The sequence below is a fragment of the Neomonachus schauinslandi genome, chromosome 1, assembly GCF_002201575.2.
Source record: "Neomonachus schauinslandi chromosome 1, ASM220157v2, whole genome shotgun sequence".
Taxonomy (NCBI): Eukaryota; Metazoa; Chordata; class Mammalia; order Carnivora; family Phocidae; genus Neomonachus; species Neomonachus schauinslandi.
In genome coordinates this window covers 91,663,786-91,683,335 of record NC_058403.1, presented here as the reverse complement: position 1 = coordinate 91,683,335, position 19,550 = coordinate 91,663,786, and the positions used below count along the sequence as shown (strand labels likewise).

Sequence of the window (19,550 nt, the reverse complement as noted above, 5' to 3'; positions counted from 1 at the left end):
AAATATCCACTGAAAACCTGCTACCTAAATCTTAGCTATCATTACTGTTGTTTTTACACTTTCTTCTGATATTATCTTTCTACTAACCTGAGTATCCCTGGTTTTGTTTTACTCCTCTGTGTGTGTTTAATGGTAGGCAAATCCTCTTGCAAAGCCTACTCAAATCCTTACGAGGGTATAAAGTCATTAAAAAACAAAGTAAAATAACATTCTGTAGTTTATTATAAATGACACTAATAACAATAGCTAACATTCACTTAACACCTATGAGGCATCAAATGCTACAGTAGGCCTTTTATATATATTATTTCATTTAATTCTCACAAGAACCCTACAAGGTAAGTACTTATATTTTAATTCCCATTTTATAGATAAGAAAATTAAGTCTTAGTGAAGTCAAGTGATTCACTCAAGGTCCCAATTAATAAGCAGTGGTCTAACCTAACAATTTTGCAACATAGTCTGCAACAATCTCATATTAATGGGTAGGTACTCCCATATAGTTTTAAAATTTGAATACCAGATATTTTAATTTGAATCTTAAATACAGGGACTCCAGAAAGCACAAAGGAGTCACTTAATCTAATAAGCAGGTGACAACACTGAGCTCATTTTGTCTCAATCTCATACTTTAGGACACTATTGATAAGAAAGGGCCCTTACAGTGACCAGGTCATGTTCACCTAAGTGGTCCTTGAGCATCAAATTAAAATTCCCAGCTTTCTCACATAAGGTATGATTCTATTCATATGAAATGTCCTGCGTGGGCAACTCTAGAGAGACAGAAGCTAGAACATGGGTTACGTTGGGCTAAAGGAGGAAAAATGGGGACAAGGGAGTGAGTACAAGGCTTCTTCTTAGAGTGATGAAAATGTTCTAAAATAACATTATAATGATGGTTACATAACTCTGTAAATACACTAAAAACCATTGGATTGTACACTTCTAAGGGGTTAACTTTGTGATATATAAATTATACAATATAATAAAGCTGCGAGAAAACAGTTTCCAAGGCTCAGTATCAAGTGATCTCTAGTCACTCCACGTGGCGGCGGTCTTCCAGAATAAACATGAAAACCAGATGTGCATTAAATAAACCTTACCCAAGAACAAAATGTTCAAACAAAGATGAGAATAAAGACCATGCCTGTGAAGTTGGAGAATTTTCTTTGGAAGCAGTAATGGGCCTTCAGCCTCTTTCTCAAATGTCATTAGGTAAGTGGTGAACGGTATTAGCTTTTGATTTTTACCAAGACAGAAAAAAATGGAAATATTAGTTTCATTCATCAATACTAAAATGCTTTTAAGTGTACAGAATGGAGTATAAGGGAGTATAACAGCAATTGGGGAATCAAAAGACCTCAAAAGGCCCAAAGACTCCGAGTCGACCAGAACCTTGTGGCCTTGGGGACTCAATCATTCTTCAACTGTAAAATGAGGAGGGGGGACAATGAAGTCAACTCCTCTAAGATTCGCTTCCATCTTCATTATTCCAGATGAATCATCTCTTCTAAGGATCATCTCACAATGTGACTTGTCCTTTCTAAATAGTATCAGGGGCTTTTACAGCAAGGAAAGTGTTAATGAGACACACTGGAAATCCACGAGAGTGTCTTTCCTAGACTGATGTCCAAGTATTTAAGTAAGCTTCTTCCCACATCCCTTATGAAATAAACTATCTACCTTAACATTGGATTGGCTAAACCACTGACTAAAATTTTAAACCTGACAGATAAAATCAAAGGGCAACTTCCTATAACAATGCATAAACGTAGCAAAAACAATTGTTCTCCAAAGTGAAATTATCCCGTCCTTTATAAAAATTGACCTCGCCTCAAATCTAACCTGTCATTCCTAATCTATGTTCATTTTTATTATAAAAAAAATTCTTCTTAAAGGAAACCTTAGATTTGAAAACTATTTGAGGAAAATTAAAATTATTATTAAAGCCACCACCTTAAATGGATTATGGGTGACGTTAACCTACAATTAAACTTTGGTACATCTTGTTCTCATTTTTTTCTCTCCATAATAGTTTTTTTCCCAAATATAATCATTTTTTTAAAAGATTTTATTTATTTATTTGAGAGAGAATGAGATAGAGAGAGAGCATGAGAGGGGGGAGGGTCAGAGGGAGAAGCAGACTCCCTGCTGAGCAAGGAGCCTGATGCAAGACTCGATCCTGGGACTCCAGGATCATGACCTGAGCCGAAGGCAGTTGCTTAACCAACTGAGCCACCCAGGCGCCCCAAATATAATCATTTTTAAAAATATTAGTATGTGGAAAAGTATACAGAGAAAAGAAAATATAAACTACCAGAAATTCCCACCTTCAAAATAATCCCTAAACCCCTATTACCTTAAGGTGACCATCATTTCTGCTCTCCCTAAGCATAACACACACAAAGATAGGTATTTTAAACATGGCCAAGTATGTGATGCACAAATAGTTTGACTTGGAGTGTTTCAAGTTAAAGATCTATCATCACCACTTCCTATTACGATCTTTTTAATATAGCTGCAAAATTGTCATAGTTACATAAGTTCATCATGCACTTTTCTCCTACTGTATGTTTTGAGTATTTCCAACCTTTCATGATAATAAGTGAGTATTTTTATACTTAGAGCTTTTACACTCCTCCTACCTGGAAAACTCCAATCTACTACCCTATTCCTTTTGTGATTTCTTCTATTGGTTTTAGAAAGAGAAAGTTCTTCCCCACCCAAAGATCAGAATATTTATTGTTTGATTTCTTTTCTTTCCTTTTCTTCTTTTTAAATTAGTTCCTTAATCTATGGGCTATGTTTTTAAATATTGTTAAAGATGCCAAACTTATTTGTCACATGTTTAAGTTTTAGCAAAAGCTAGAGTAAAGTTATTTGCCCAACATTTTCAAAAGCACATTTACATTTTTAAAGGAAATCTACGTCTCATAGTCTTGGCTTTCTACTAAGCCTCAGAAAGGACTAACAAAATAACCAGAGCTTTGATTATCAGCAGGAAATCACAAGAGGGGAGACAGGAATAAAGAGGACACTCATATGGGCGAAATCAAAGCGAAACAATCAGAAGACCCAAGTTCCTAGCCTTAGAGGTTTTATTATTTTAGCCTTTAAAAGTCTCAGAAGTTCCAAGGTTAGCTTAAGTACATAGTTAAAAGGAGTTTTCAGTGCTCTGGGCTTATTCTCCATGTGGACTGGTCACCCACCATTGATCTCGTTCAGTGACCACAGGCAAACTCTATCCCTCGCCACTGGCCACGAGCAGAACAGGTGAGAAAGCAGGGTACAAGCTCCCCTCCCATCCAGTAGAAAAAGAACACAAAGGACATGCCTTACTGGCTGACAGTAGGTCAACAGAAGCATCTTGGAGTATGAAGAGCAGCACAGATATCAGAGTTTATATGGTTGTTTCTCATTAATAAAAAATATTGGATTATATTTCCCGAGAACATCCACTTCTCATACTAATTTTTTTTCCCCCACCAGAGCATTCCTCTGAGGCACAACACGGCTACTGCTGCTACCTTCCACGACTTGGGATAAAGTGCATAACCCTCCCAGCACAGTTTCCTCGACCGTAAAATGAGGAGAAGGACAACTGGCCTCTTAGGGTTGTTGTGAGGAGTACCTAAGAGGCTTAGGACAGGGACTGCCCTTAGGAAATGGTTTTAGTATTAGCTGTTGTTGTTGATCTGTTATTACTACCGCCACCTCTCCTACTCCTGCTATGACTATTATAATCACTCCCGCCAGAAATGCCAGAAAGTAAAACTTGGTCGGGTTTTTCAGAATGAAAGGGGGAACTGGAGAGGTCTGTGGTCAGATCAGCCTCAGGAGTAAAGTCTGTCCTCAGGCTTTGCAATCTGTCTGGGAAGTTAGTATTTATAGTCACCGTGAAACAGTGAGTGTCCGGGGTGGGGGGCACCACAATCCACCCCCACCCACACACACACTTCCTGATACACCAGCATGAGACTCTTGCACATCAGCCCCTTCAGTGAGCAGGACTAAGCAAGGACCCAGGGGTTACAGGGCACCTGGGTGGCTCAGCCGGTTAGCGGAGAGCCTGCTTCTCCCTCTGCCTGCTGCTCCCCCTGCTTGTGCTCTCTCTCTTTGACAAATAAATAAATAAAATCTTAAAAAAAAAGAAAAAAAAGAACCCAGGGGTTCGGTGTGAAAACCCTGGAGCCTTTCTGTGAATCCTACAAGGTCCAAAATTGCGACCAAGAGCCAACACCTCCCCAAACGGGCACTGCGAAGATCCAGACCAGGGGGTGGAATAAGAGCCATCGGGGCCATGAATGGATTTATCGAGGTTCCGCAGTCAGAAAACCTACTTCCAATATCACATTTACGCCTACAGGTTCACTTCTTTCCTCCTAGTGCCTATCTTCCACGGCCAGTGAGTTCTCCTGATGTGTGGGGTGTGGGCCAATTCATACTGACACCGTTTGCCTAAGGATTTGTCTCTGACCTCGAAGCTCTGAATCCTTGTAAAAGAAAATAAGGATCACATGCTTCTGCATCACCAGCTAGGTTCATAAGCCATCTGAGATTTAGGAGACATGGAGAGGACTCTGAATACCAGCAAGAAGCCATGTTTGATAAAAAGTAATCAGCTCAAAGCTTCACTTAAAATTAGATGGTATGGAATGAGAAAAATACCCGTCTCTACTTGATGTCAGGCAAAAGGCAGAGACGTAACAAAACTAAACCAGCCCAGCAAGATGAGAACAAGAATTACAGCACATGTTCCAAACCTGGAGTCAGGAATAAGATTTGCTTAGATACTTTATCCTCAAATTCCAGAATCTGAACACCCTACTCTACGGTCTTTTTTTTCCTCCCCATGTTTGAAGGAAACTATTTTAATGAATATTCTTTAGGAAAACCCTAAAAGCTGGCTTTTAGGGAGTTTCCCCCTCTTATTCTATACTTTGCCACATTTGTTTATTTGTGCTTCTACTCAGTGGTATTTTGTTTGGTTCTCCTCTCTCGTTGAAAGGCTGTGAAGCCCTTGGGAACACAGAAACAGATCTCCCAGGCTAAAATGAGTTTTATGTGAGCTTTTTCAGACTCTTTATCTGTGCCAATTAAGCACAAATAATTAATGAGCAAAATAGTCTTAACATTGTTCTTTAAAATCATGGGACAACTACAATCACATTGACAAAAGCCTTCCTTTAAATTTTAAATTAAGAGAATTTAATAATAATAGTGTAATGGTACAAATATGGAGTGAGAGCATATATTAAGCAAGTTATAGCAGTCTTTGCCTTTTTTTTTTTTTTTTTTAAAGCTAAAATGACCTAGTGGATTTGCTGTTAAAAAAAAGATCTGCAGAGGCAGGGGCAATAATATAACTGGACCATTGTGTCTCAGGGTATAAAGTACAGTCAATTTTGTAATCCTGAAATGGCATGCAGTCCTAACTTTACAACTTCAGCCTCATCAGATACGGAAACTGCAATCCTTAAGGAACTGAGGTCCTCAAAGATTTTTTGAAAGTTCCTTTTTGTCTCTCTTTTTCCTCAATTTTATTTTTTTTTAACATGGAAGAACAGATCCTTTCTAATACATCGTATTTCCCAGTGGGGGGCAAAAGGGGCAATAATAAAGCAGCAATAACAGAAGCCTATCTGCATTATTTAAAAAATACAAGTACATTACCTCAAACTAAAGCATACTTAACATAAAAAGAAGAATATTTCATAGAGCGTTACAAACTTCCAAACGTCATCCAATTTAACTACTCTTGCAGAACAAGTTCATGCTGGGTTGCTTTGGTGACAAATTAATAAAGGTAAAACTGCTCTCTAGGTCTCTAATGAAATTAAAGAAGATACTCCCTTGGCACTTCATGTTATTCACTGCATTTCATTTTAGCAATACTTCTATGTTTTACAAGGCACACTCCACTGTTAGTCAGATTTACTCCAAAAGTAGTCTCGGATTCCGAGGAATTACGTAAGAATAAAAACAGTGACAAATAAGGGAGGGATTCAGTCTAGCTTGATCCACCTGTACACTCTGCCCACATCGATAGTTATTCGGGTATTTTATGAGGCATTCTAGAAAAATGCCAGACTTTTCAAAGAGAAAATTACAACGATATTCTGGTTCACTGTAACTATGAGAAGTAGGCCCAAGGGAAAACCGTGTATGAGGCCATCACGCACACGGGCATAAGGTACAACGCCGTTAGCTGGACCGGCAACACTCGGCTACCTAAGGTTCAAGAAAACTACCACCAACCATGTATAAAATCACAGTTATGCCTAGAAGATTTAATGGGAGGACACAAAGAGAGGAATTTTGGAAAAAGGAACTGAAAATGCTTACAAAAGAGTACAAATCTCTAGACTACAAATCCAACACACATATGCCATTTCATCCTAGCTTCCATGTGCCTTTAATATAATTGTCAAACAATGCATATATTATACGGAGAATCCTAACCTCCAAGCACTCCCCAGGATCAAGGAACTCACATTATTTTCTAAAAGAACACAGCAACGGCACAAATGTTATGCAGAGTGTCATATCGCCCAGGAGTACAGAAAGAAAATCTGACACGCGCAGCGGAAAGTTCAAAATGTGATTTACTAACCTGGTGCCCCTGTGAAAGTAGTCGCTTCATACTGCTCTACAGAAAGAATCTTTACTATGAAACTAATCTCCAAAGCAGCTGATAGCCCAGACGGGAGGAAATGGACTACCCAGGGAATCCACATGCACAAGGAAAGCAGTTTGTTCCCAACTTGGCAACTTAAGTCTTAGCCAAGCCCACAAATCACTTTAGCCTATAAGCTTTAGTAATGAACTTGAAACCACTCCCCATATGTTAAATAGACGCTGGGCAGCATACACAATTGAGCAAAGCCTTCAGGCTTCATTTTTGAACTTGCTGCCTAAGAAAACCATAACACACAAACTTAAAGAGAACCCTCACTCCTCTCTCACTCCTTAGATACCGTATGAAAGTGACTCATTCATTTTAATAGAAGGAATACAGTCTCCCCACCACCACCCCCATGAGAGCCATGAAATGAATTTTACAATGTTGCCCAAGTGGTTAAGTGGTGGTGATTTCACTGCAATTCACTTTACATAAGAGGGACATATGAAGTTACTATTTCTGAGAGAATCAAAGGCACATACTGTTTTCAGATTGTGTGTGTGGGGGGGGGGATAGCCTTAATTAAGCCTAAAATCTCATTAATTTCTAAAGTCTAAAAATCAACTTAAGTTCAAAAGGAATATTTTTTAAAGAACCTTCTAAGTTTTTTTGAGTATAGTTAACGCACAATGTTACATTAGTTAGAAGTGTATAGCATAGTGATTCAATATTTCTATACAGTATGCTATGTTCACCACAAGTGTATCTACCACCCGAGGATCCTTCTAACTTATGATTCTGACTTGGTGTCTGTAAATCTAAAAACCACTCATAATTCAGTTTCACCATCTACATTTTGGTTATATTTATAAGATAAAAGATTTTTTGGTAGTATTATAGTTTTTAATAGTTTAAAATGGAACTGAATATGACTCTCCATGGTTTCAAACTAAGAAATTTCAATTTTATTTCTCATTCTAGAAATATGCAGTTGATAATTTCCTTAAGGCATTTAGATCTTAAAACAGTCCATAATGTCCCAGCACATTGCTCAAGAAATAATGAAAATCCACGCTCTGATTTTTAATGTAACGTGTTCACAGTACCATACACACAGTTTGCCCCTAGTTTTCAACTCCAAGGACAGTTTTAATTGTCATGGCTTGCTTCCATGATTTCTACTTTATTTAAAGAAGACCTATTTGACATAATGGTCAAGATTACCTGACTCTGTTGTTTCTTCTAAGCCAAAAGATTGGACCAAATATTCAAGGAAAACTCGACTCACTTGCTGCCAAACAAGATTTACATGTATTGCTGGCAAAATCAAGTTACTCAAAACCTGTGAGACTTAAGCCATTAGCATATAAGTGTAACAAGATCAGGCATGAAAAACCTGGGGACTCCTTGAGATCTCACACATGCCCCACCTGCCTTCCCACCCACTCCCAGGTCAGGGCTCAACGTTTTCTCATGGAGTCACTTTAGAACGACGAGGCTAAGACAGTCACCTCAGTGAGAAAACGAGGTTTAAGAGGCCCTTGCCTTAAAAAGGAGCCAGAACCCCACCTGGTGGCAAAACCGAGAAAAGGCTAGAACAGTTAAACCTCAGGGGAAATACAACTCTCCTGCCAGAAGGAAAACAAAAAAGCAGAAAAGGATCAGTTATAAGAGTACACTAATGTCACATACAATGTGTGGTAAGGGTCATGGAAAGTTTTTTCCCCCCAACAAGCGCAGAATATTTCTTAAGGATATGAAAGCACTCATGCAAAAAAAAAAATAATTACACTGAAAACCATCTCTTTTATGTGGATCTGGTTTGCAAACACATACAATGATTTACATTCCCAGAAAAATCCTCTGATAAGTAGTGTTCATCACTCCTTTACTCAAAAAAGCTGTGAGAAAAATGCCTGCAAGGTCAACATCATCTCTGAAATGGAAGAAATATGGATAAACCCCCAACTCAACTAGCTAAGTACTGATGGGACGGTGTCCATCACTCTATCTCTCCACTGTTAGTCAGATTTACTCCAAAAGTAGTCTCGGATTCCGAGGAATTACATAAGAATAAAAACAGTGACAAATAAGGGAGGGATTCAGTCTAGCTTGATCCACCCTCTAGCTTGATACAGCCTCTATAAAAGGCTGTATCCCTAAGATTGTTCCTGCCTCTCTGTCACAAGTATTTCTTTTTTTGTCTCATATAAATTATTTCTGCCAACAATCAATGTACAATATCAACCTCGATGGAGATGAAGAATAGTTAAATGCTAGGTTTCAAATTACACTAGAGTAATAAACTCCAGAGGAAAAAAAAGTATAGTAGGATGTGACTTTTAAATAAACCCAAGTCACACTACTGAAACTAAAACTAATAATAATAGCAGCTACAAGAGCTTAAATGGTGGACATGGTTCTAAACTGCTTCACAAGTAGTAACTCATTTAAATCTCACTACTGTCTTATACATTTTACAGATGGGAAAACTGAGGCCCCTAAAGGGTCAGTACTTGCCAAAGAGCTAGCGGTGGAGCTGGGATGAGAACGCAAGCAGTTTGGCTCTGATGTATGTGCTCCTAACCATGTACTTTAATAATTCCGTCCTCCCGAGTGCATACCACCTGGAAAACCCTGGTCAGATGCAAGGGAGGGGCAGATGGGAGAGGAGAACTGCTCCGTAGACAGTCCTCATGATGGTGCAGAGTGGGAAAGGCTTCGCAGCCAAAGCAGCCGCAGAACTGAGACCAGAAGACTACATGGCAGGTAAGGGATCCCCAGGCAGAGGGCACACCCACTCAGCCTTCCAAGGCAAAGAGTTTGGAAATGGGGAATAGGCCACTGGAGGGACCACAGGGAGCAGAAGAAAACGCTGCAAGGGAGGCCAGAGCCCTCTGATGTCAATTTCACAGAGGCAAAGAGGCATCCAGAGAGTTTAAACCGGAAAGTGACCAGATGTGCATGCTGGAAAGCTAAGTAAGGAGCCAGGCCTTGTAGAGTGAGTAGAAATTAAGAAGACATTCCAGGTAAAGGGCAGGGCAGACCAGTGCTTTCAAATGTACAAGCTTACACTTTCCCAAGTGTTACGGAGGAGGCTGGGGCGGTAATGTAGGCAGCAGGGACGCTCGCTAGTTCTCTTGTGGAAGCGAGGTTCGGGGCCTGAGCCACATGGGGGGTGTTGAGGCCATCCACAGAGCTGGGAACACGGGAGGAGGAGCAGGCTGGCGGGAGGAAGAGGGATGGCATAGCCAAGCCCAGGAGTTGGACTTTGGAGGCAGAGCGGGAGGTCCCGCGGGCCAGCCAGGGTGGGCATGCAGGAGATACAGGTCTGGCGCTCCAGTTCCCGGCCTGTACAGAAGGTACACAACTAGCAAGACACTGCACAGAACGGATGAAGGACTGCAGCTGGAGGACAGTAACAGGGCACAAATGGGTTTTCCCTGGAGAGCACACGGCGTAAGAGTAAAGGGTGAAGTCTGGGTTGTTGGTTTTTTTTTAGACTTATTATTTATTTTAGAGAGAGAGAGAATGAGCAAGTGGGGGGAGGGGCAAAGGGAGAGAAAATCCTGAAGCAGGCTCCCTGTGAGGAGCCCTACAGGGCGCTGGAGCCCAGGACCCTGAGATCAAGACCTGCGCCAAAATCAAGAGTTACACGCTCAACCAACTGAGCCACCCAGGCACCCCAAGGGTGAAGTTTTAAGGCAAGGGGTTTCTGAGGATCTCGGACAGAATTCAAGACAGGGGTGGGGAAAAATTTCGTTTTAATTTTTACTAACCTCCAACTGAAATTGAGCATTCCCTTCCATTACAAATGTATGCAACAATCCACAGCAAAAGTAGCCATACCTGTGACTTGTCACAGTAGAAATCAAAGATATCTTCATATCATGTTACAGCTATTGCAAATACCTCAAAGTATCTTTTCCACTCATCACTACTTCAAAATTATAGTAGTTACTACACCTGCCACCAGTTCTTGATATGTAATGCATTAATAAAGGATATATATTATAGTATTACACATTTTTTGGTATATGGATAACTGTTTATCAGTATAATTGGTTTACTTTGTAATCCTATGCATTCTAATTTTATGCATTTAAGTTTATGCATTAAACATTATTCGAAAAGGAATTCATTAACTTCACTAGAATGCCAAAGGCATCCAACGGTGCACACACAAAAGTAAAGAACATCTGGGGGCGCCTGGGTGGCTCAGTCCGTTAAGCATCCAACTCTTGATTTCAGCTCAGGTCATGATCTCAGGGTCATGAGATCAAGTCCCACTGTGGCAGCCTCCCAGCTCAGTGGGGAGTCTGCTTAAGATTCTCTCCCTCGGACCCTCCCCCTGCTCACACGCACACACTCTCTTTCTCTGTAAAATCAATAAATAAATCTTTAAAAAAAAAAAAAAGTAAAGAACATCTATCTGATTTAAGGGGGAAAAGAAAAAACCACAGAAAGATAGTTTTAAAAGGAAATTCAGAAAAGGGGGGACCCAGTATGAGATGATCCAGTATTCAAACCCAGGCGCTCTGACTTGTGTTCTTTCCTCCACCAACTGCACACCCTAAAAATAGTATATAAAAATACATCATCCCTTCATTTGTGTTAACAAAGTACTTTCACATGTATCAGCTCATTAGCTCATCACAAAGATCCAGAGTAGGAAAAGTCAACCCCAACGGTGTGAAACTTCAGAGAGGCCACAACCCGGGAAGACACCTCTCCTGGGGGGCAGGGGTGAGAGGACGTGGCGCCATCCTCGCTCTATGGGGCTGCAGTCGCGAGCACAGAAGAGTGTGTGAAGTCTAGCCCTTTTATCAAATCAGCTAGAACCTGACCTGGAGAGGAAGGAATCGTGAGTGCAGAGCCCAATGAGTGGATCCTGCTTCTTTCCAAGCTTCCATCTGCAGGCAAGGCTAACAATTTATTTGGATCCTTTGCTCAAAGCTCTTTTATTTAGTTCTTATTGGTGATCCAGGGTGAGTTAGAAAATTTACAATATTTCAACTGTTTAATTTTCCTTTGGCTATAACCAGAACAGAAGCCTGTACTTAAGCAATTAGTTTGAAATTAGATAGACAAGCTGAAACAATGCACTCTCTGTTCTCTCCTCGCTGTACCAGCTAACTGGCGTTCATTATTTAATCTGTGACGCGTGTTGCCAGGGCTGCATTAGTAACAACGTGGCTTATTGTCTTCACATCCATTCTCTATTCTGCAACATCTGTCATGGCTCATATCTATATTTTATTTATTTTGCTGCTTTTACAAGGTCATTTTCTTAACTGCTACAAATTGCTTCTAAACTATATTCTAACCCCCCAAAAGGTAACAACATTTTGTAACTTGGTAATAAGAAGAAAGTTAAGGTGGAAGGACAGACACCCTTTTAGGTTACTGCAAATTTACACAAAATTATATCATTAAAACAGATTTTATCTCATGGTTGACTAAATAACCTATCTTTATTTTTTTTATAACCTGATCAATTCACAGAATCCTTGGCACCTTCTCATATAATGCATGCATTTCCTTTTTACAATGTGGCTTTATATGACTGACATAACATGGTCTTCTGAAAAACAAGTTGAGTATTTCTTAACATTCGTGTTAAAACATAAATTATTATGTTTATTAATGGGCCTTTAATTTCTAAGTTCCCTTTTCTTTCTTTCCATAATAAGGAGCCATAGTAAAAATGGTCACTTGCCTTCTACTCACATTAGAATGGGAATTAGAATGGGGAATTCCTGTGGGTAAAAACGGAAGTTCAAAATTGGTTTCCAGACCCTGGGAACAGAATAGAGCCCTCCTGCTGCTGCCTCTCTGTGGACACGTGGACATGTTGGACACACGGACTCAGCACAGCCATCTACTGTATGTGCTATGAAGGGTAACACCCTGGCCACCTGCCCTGGGCTGGGGGGAGGTGGGAGAGGGGAAGAAGGGACTGAACCTGGCAGCAACAAGCCTGTGATGAACTTCTTTCCTAACCACCCAGAAGCACTTCTTGCCTTGCTTGCCTAACCTAAGTAGCTGGAAGGATTCCTGTGCCCCGGCAATTCCTGTCGCCTGAAGCCACCTGCTTTTGTTCCTACCCTGTTTTCTTTACATTGCTCTCAAACAGCTTCCTCATTATACTTCTTCTACCAGTCACAAAGGCTTAGTCAATTTTTCACACCCCCTAGTTCTTCCCCGGCTTCGGGTTTATGTCATTGCCCCACCGGTGATGCCTTTCTCCTTCCCAACCAGTAAAAGATTAAAATCCTCCCCAGCTTTTCCTGGGGCAACCCAAACCCATATCCTCCACAAAGCCTTCTCAGATCATCCAGATTTAGAAAAAAAAAAAAATTGTTTTTATTTATCACACCTAGAACAATCAGCAGCAAATGCATTAGACAACTAATCATGCCTGATGATGTTTCCATTGTTGTCTGGATTGGTTATTTAAATATCCTAATGGCATTTAACTTTTCATGTAGTTTTATCTATTTCCTCCAACTAAGTTATCAATAACAGCAGATCATAAGTTATATCTCTAAAATTAACCATTGTAGAAGCATACACCAGGCAAATTAATTTTACCTTATATAGCATTCATATCTATTTGCTGATTATGAGACTTAAATAATTTATATTATTAAATAGTTATTATAATAACAGCCAACACTATCACCACACTATCTTACTATACCCAATATTTTATTTGACATTCACATCTGCCCTATGAGATAGATACCATTATTTCCCCATTTCTCAGATGAAGAAAATGGGGCCAGCAAGGTTAACTTGCCCATAGTCCTCCATTCTACATATATTTATTGAGCACCTAGTATGTGACATGCACTGTTAACAGCATTTAGTGATTCCAAGCAGAAATTTCCTATCCTCGGGAAACTTGTATTCTATTAGGACAGATCGACTACCAACAAATAAATATCACACCAGATAATGCTAAGTGCTAGTAAGAAGAAAACCAAAGCAGAGTAAGGGACTGGAGAGTGATCATCAGGTAGGCGGCCACTCCTGAGGTAGGGTAGGCAGAAAAAGCCTCTCTGGGGAGATGACACTTAAGCAGAGACCTGAATGGAGTAAGGTAACAAGACATGTAATTATCTGGGGAAAAGGTCCCAGGCAGAAGAAACAGAAACAGCAGAGGCCCTGAGGTCAAAACAAGCTTGGAGTGTTCACAAGCAACAGAAAGGCAGTGCAGGCAGAGCGCTATGAAAGAGAGAGCAACAGAAGAGAATGAAGTCAGACAGCAAGCAGGGAGGTCTGATCATATAAAGTCTGCAAATCATTGCACAGTTTTCCCCCCCGAAATATAATGGAAAACCCCGAAAGATTTTAACCAGGGGATTGGAATGCTGTGACATTTTAAAACATTACTCCAGTTGTGTGGCTAACGAAAAGACCAAGAGAAAGCAGATTACTTAGGAGAATCCTGCAGTAAACCAGGCGGGAGATGTTGGTGGCTTTGACTGGAATGATGGCTGTGTAGAGAGATCTAAGGTATATTGTGAAGATAGAGCCAAGAGAATATTCTGATGTGGGTTGTCGGTCTTCTGTGTGGGATGTAAAAGAAAAAGAAGTGTCAAGGAGAACTCTAAGATTGGCATATAAGCAATAGGGAGAAAAGTCCAATTACTGAGCTGGGAATGCAGCGGGTGGTGGAGAGTAAGGAGGAGCAGTGTGTTTAAGAGGCAGATCAAGAGCTCCATTTTGCATGGATTAAATTTGATATACTTTTTATTTTTTTAAAGATTTTATTTTTTTTAAGATTTTATTTATTTGACAGAGAGAGACACAGCGAGAGAGGGAACAGAAGCAGGGGGAGTGGGAGAGGGAGAAGCAGGCCTCCCGCTGAACAGGAACCCGATGCGGGGCTTGAACCCAGGACCCTGGGACCATGACCTGAGCCAAAGGCAGACACTTAACGACTGAGCCACCCAGGTGCCCCCAAAATTTTATTTATTTATTTATTGAGAGAGAGAGAGCACATGCAAGTGGAGGGATGAGGAGAAGGAGAGGGAGAGAGAGAATCTCAAGCAGACTGCGCTGAGCACGGAGCCTGACACAGGGCTCGATCCCATGACCCTGAGATCATGACCTGAGCCAAAATCCCAAGAGTCAGATGCTTAACCAGCTGAGTCCCTGATATACCTTTTAGATACCCAAATGAGGATCAGTAGGACGTTGTATATATAAGTCTGGGGTTTGGCTATGTAAGGCCAGGATTCTGAATGGAGATATAAAATTGGGAGTCAGTCCACTTCAAACAACATATTTATGCCATTTGACCTACTGAGAATGGATAAGGCACAGAAGGCTAAGAACTGAGGCTCAGGGCCCTCTAACATCTAAATGTTAGGAAGAAGAGAAGGATATAGCAAAGGAGGCCAAAAAAGAGCAGATGGGAAGATGGGAAGAAAAGCAGGAAAGCATGAGACAGAAGCCAAGGGAACAAAACGCTTCAAGTATAGAGTGATCAATTATGTCAAAGCCATCTGAGAAATGAAGAAAGAGGAAGACTGAACTTGCCACTGGACACAGCAATATGGAGGTCACTGGTGATGAGACAAGAGTGTTTCAGGGGAAGTGGGCACAAAAACCTAAATGGAGTGAGTTCAAATAAGAATGTGACTACAAGACATTGTTGAGAGAAATTAAAGACCTAAATAAGTGGGTATATCATGTTCATGGATTAAAGAACTAAATATCGATGTCAGTTTTCCACAAACTGATCCAATAGATTCAACAATCCTAATCACAAACATCTCATTGGACTTTTCTGTAGAAATTGACAAGCTGATTCTAAAATGTGTATAGAAAGGCAAATGACCTAGAACAGCCAAAGCAATCATAAAAAATAAGACCAAAGTCGGAGGGCTTATACTCCCTGACCTTAAGGCTTTGACTAGTAAGTCTACATTAACCAAGACCGTGTGATACTGACATGGAATCAACAAAGAGACTAAAGAGACAGAACAGAGAGCTCAGGAACAGACCCACACTTAATATGGGCATTTGAATTTTCACAAATCAACAGAAAAATCCAATAAAGGAAGGATCTATAACTGATGCTAAAACAACTAAATTCCTGTATGACAAAAATAAATAAATCTCGACCCCAACCTTGTACCATATATAAAAAATAATTTCAGATGGATCATAACCCTAAATGTAAATGCCAAAACTGTAAATATGACACAGAAAGCAATAAACACAAAGGGAAAAAAATTAGACTTCATCAAAGTTAAAAATTTCTGTTCATCAAAAGACACCATGAAGAAAATGAATAGGTAAATCACAGCCCGGAAGAAAATATATGTAAATATATGTAAATCATATATCTGACAAAGGACTATAGTTCAGTAAAAAGACAGCAAAAGATTTAATGGGACATTTCACAGAGAAAGATAAACTAATGATTAATAAGCACATGAAAAAATGCTTAATGTTAATATTTATCAAAGAAATTTAAATAAAAAGCACAACGAGATATCACTACATACATATGCACCAGAATGGACAAAATCAAATGCTGGCAAGAATGTGGAACAATCAGAATTCTCATATACTGTTGGTTCAAGTGTAAAACCATTTAGAAAAAGTTCTGGCAGTTTCTTATAGGTTTCTTATAGAACTAAACATATACCTACCTTATAACCAAATAGTTTCACACGTAAGTGTTTAGTCAAGAGAAAAGAAAACACATATCCACAAAAAGACTTTTGTGTTTGTTCATGGCAGGTGTATTCATAATAGCCCAAACCAGAAAGAGCTCAGGTATCCATCAAGAAAATGAGAAACAACTGTTGTACAAACAATGGAATAATAATTAACAATTGAATACTTAATAATGGAATGATACTGAGTAATAAAAAGGCATGAAATATACAGAATATGGCTGAATCTCAAAAATATTATGCTGAGTGATAGAACTTAAAAAAAGAGTACATACTGGAGCATGAGGGAACTTCCTGTGGTGACGGTCATATTCCATACCTTGATACGGGTTTGGATTGCAGAGGTGGTGTGTGCATTCATGAGACCTCTGAGTGGTTCACTTAAGATGTGTGATTTCAGTGTATATAAATTTTACCTCAAAAGAGAAAATAACTATTAGCAAATACTAAACTCCAGTTAATAATATGCACACTGAAGAGTTTAGGACAGAGTGTACGCATGCCTGCAACTTAGTTTAAAATGTATCCAAACATAAGAGGTGTTGATGGACAGATGGCAAGATATGTGTTATAGTAAGTAAGACAAAACATTAATTGTAGGGTCTAGGTGGTGGTTATAGGGGTATTCACTTTAAAATTCTTTCAACTTTTCTGTATGTTTGAAAATGTTCATAATAAAATGCTGGGCAGGGGAGAGAGTAAAAGGTAAGGAATTGGAGGCAGCGAGATCAGACAACTCACTCAAAAGACTTTTGCTTTAAAGAGGAACAGAGAGGGGTGCCTAGGTGGCGCAGTCAGTTAAGCGTCCGACTCTTGGTTCCAGCTCAGGTCCTGATCTCAGGGTTGTGGGACTGAGCCCCGCGTCAGGCTCCGCACTCAGCCTGGAGTCTGCTTAAGATTCTCTCTCCCTCTCCTTCTACCCCTTTCCTGCCCCCACCCTCTCTAAAATAAATAAATCTTTAAAAAAAAAAAAATAAAGAGGAACAGAGAGGTGGGGCAAAGCTGGTGAGAGACAAAGGATTAAAAGGCGTATTTTTGAAGAAGAGAGATATTACAGAATGTTTGAAGAGTAAAAATGACCCAGTGAAAAGAGGAACAATGATGAAGCTAGTGGGAGAATCCTGTAGAAACCAAGTTCTGAACAGACAAGAGCACAAGACCAGGTGGGTTGTGGCTAAGGTGGACTTCAGCCAGGAGCATATACAGCTCATCCACGGCAAAGAGCAGGGCTTTGGGGGACAGAATTATGTGTGAAGGCAGGAGGATTTGGCAGCGGGGAGAGAAGGTGCTGCTCTTCTGACTGCTTCCAGTTTCCTAGTGAAATAAGCAGCAGGATCATTAGCAGAGAGAGAGACAGGAGGAGCTATTAGAGCTTTGAGCAAAGAGGCAAAGGTGTGAAATAGTTACTCAGGAGAGGGAAAGAATGAATTGACTGGGGAATGTGATAGGATTGCCCAAGAGTGCTGAGTGCCACTGCAGAGGGTGGGGTGATCAATTTAATGTCATCAGAGGTGTGTGTGTGTGTGTGTGTGTGTGTTTCCCAGGTATGCTCAGCTGTTTGGAGAGGAGTGCAGAGTAATGCCTGTATAACCCTGCTTTTTACCAGGACTGGGTTTTTTCAGGAGAGTAAGGCAGAGGGAGGAGAGGGGCAACACAATGGACCACAGATGAAAAGGTGAGTAGAGGGGAAAGGCAGAACACACGGGGCACTGATGGAAAGCAAAAAGGTAGCAGTCAAGGGCTGGAGGTAAAAATCAATCTGGGAATATCAGAAGTGAGCAGAAAAGCTGGTGGATGGTGGAGCTGGAATTTGAACCTACATGTCTGACTCCTGTGTCCACTCTCCTAACTGTAACACTCTCCAGCATCTTCAGCCCTCTGGCCTCTATAATTCTCTGTGCTTGGACAGTGTGTGTACCCATTTGGTCTAAGACTCTTAGGGACTATTTGCCCTCACTTAAAAATAATTTCTATAAAAATGTTCTTTATTTTCACGGAATGGGAAATACAAGACAAAGAGTTGGTATGATTGTCCATCCTGACAAATTGGCTAGAAGAGAAAAATCTATTCTCCTGTCTCTTAACACATGCCTTCTGGTCTTATATTTCCCACTCCTAAGGAGAATGAGTTGCTACTCGGCACAAAATAAATAGAACATTAGAAGGATTTGAAGAAACTAGACTCAAAGTAATTATTTCAAAAGAATTTATTTTAAAAATATTTAAGCATTGGGGCTCCTGGGTGACTCAGTCAGTTAAGTGTCCGACTCTTGGTTCCAGCTCAGGTCATGATCTCAGGGTTGTGGGATCGAGCCTGGATCAGATTCCACGTTCAGTGGGGAGTCTGCTTGGGATTCTCTCTCCCTCCCCCTCTGCCCCTACTCACACTTGCACTCTCTCTCTCAACTAAATAAACAAATAAAATCTTTTAAAAAATTTAAGCATTAAGTCACCTCACTCTCAAGGAAAAAAAAAAAAAAAAGATGTCATGACTCTTCCAGGCATTCAGAATTTTAGACAGACTGCTAATTGGGTATTTGAGAAACTGTGTTAAAGCACCACACACTCACTGGCATTTAAGCACTACAGGGAAAAGTCCAGATTCTTTAGCCTGGCCTTCTGCTATTCAAGTCCAGGCCTTTAATACCCCTCTGCACAAACATCATGTTCCAGGCAGGTGAACTGCCCCTCCAGCCTCACCTCTGACCTTCTGTTCTTACAGTTCCCTCTGCCCAGTCCATCCCTTCCACCTGCCCAATCTCTGCCCATGCACATCCTCTTACCCTTCAGGTTCCAGCTCAAACACACACTCCACGCCAAACAGTGACCACACTCCTCTGGAACTGCCAAAGCTCTACATCGGTACCTCTTCAGATGTCTACGCAGTTGTAGCTGATATCATAGCTATTGGGTACCTACAGAATCTACCCCCTTTACCAAGAATCATCTAATATTCCAACCTGGAACTCTCCATGATTTATCTTTGTATTGGACTCAGAATGCCTCGCAGAGTGCCTGGCGTGATAATTAATCAATAAACAGCTGTTGACAGTACAATAAACATTTTAGAGGAACTAATGAGGAAAAGTTCAACACAATGGTAGGTGTGCCTCAGCATTCTGTGTCTGACAGTAAGTTAACTCAGAGATCCAGATTTTTGAATCATGGGCTATTGCCAAATTACCCTTCGAAAAGTTTACCCCAACTTAAATGACCATCGTGAGGTTCTA

At 40.4% G+C, this 19,550-nt stretch overlaps 1 protein-coding gene across 3 annotated transcripts in view; it reads right to left on the bottom strand.

Moving 5' to 3' along the window:
* PLD1 (phospholipase D1) overlaps positions 1-19,550 on the bottom strand; it is a 192,122-nt gene that overhangs the window by 153,307 nt on the left and 19,265 nt on the right. The window contains exon 1 of one of the 3 annotated variants that reach the window (XM_021702664.2): positions 6,614-6,723. The exons of the other annotated variants lie outside the window; for them this stretch is intronic. The gene's annotated coding sequence lies outside the window, so the exon portion shown is untranslated. Of the gene's footprint in view, positions 1-6,613; positions 6,724-19,550 lie in introns of those variants that run through there. 3 annotated transcript variants of the gene reach the window in all.